This window comes from Neopelma chrysocephalum, unplaced genomic scaffold (assembly GCF_003984885.1).
Source record: "Neopelma chrysocephalum unplaced genomic scaffold, ASM398488v2 Primary Assembly neopelma1_174, whole genome shotgun sequence".
Lineage (NCBI taxonomy): Eukaryota > Metazoa > Chordata > Aves > Passeriformes > Pipridae > Neopelma > Neopelma chrysocephalum.
Window position 1 is genome coordinate 16,398 of NW_020897836.1, and position 522 is coordinate 16,919.

The window sequence follows — 522 nt, forward strand, 5'->3', positions numbered from 1 at the left end:
GATCCCAAACACTGAACAGGGAGTGATCCCAAACACTGAGCAGGGAGTGATCCCAAACACTGAGCAGGGAATGATCCCAAAGCCTGAGCAGGCAGTGATCCCAAACACTGAGCAGGGAGGGATCCCAAACACTGAGCAGAGAGGGATCCCAAACATTGAGCAGGGAGGGATCCCAAACATTCAACAGGGAGCAATCCCAAACAGGCCTTAAGTAGGGAACAATTCCAAACAGGCAATGAGCAGATACTGATCCCAAACACTGAGAAGGGAATGATTCCAAACACTGAACAGGGAGCGATCCCAAACACAGAGCAGGCAGTGATCCCAAATAGGCACTGAGCAGGCAGTGATCCTAAAAAGGCAGTGAGAAGGAGTGATCCCAAACATTGAGCAAGAGTGATCCCAAACACTGAGCAAGGAGTGATCCCAAACATTCAACAGGGAGCGATCCCAAACAGGCCTTAAGCAGGGAACGATTCCAAACAGGCAATGAGCAGATACTGATCCCAAACACAGAGCAGG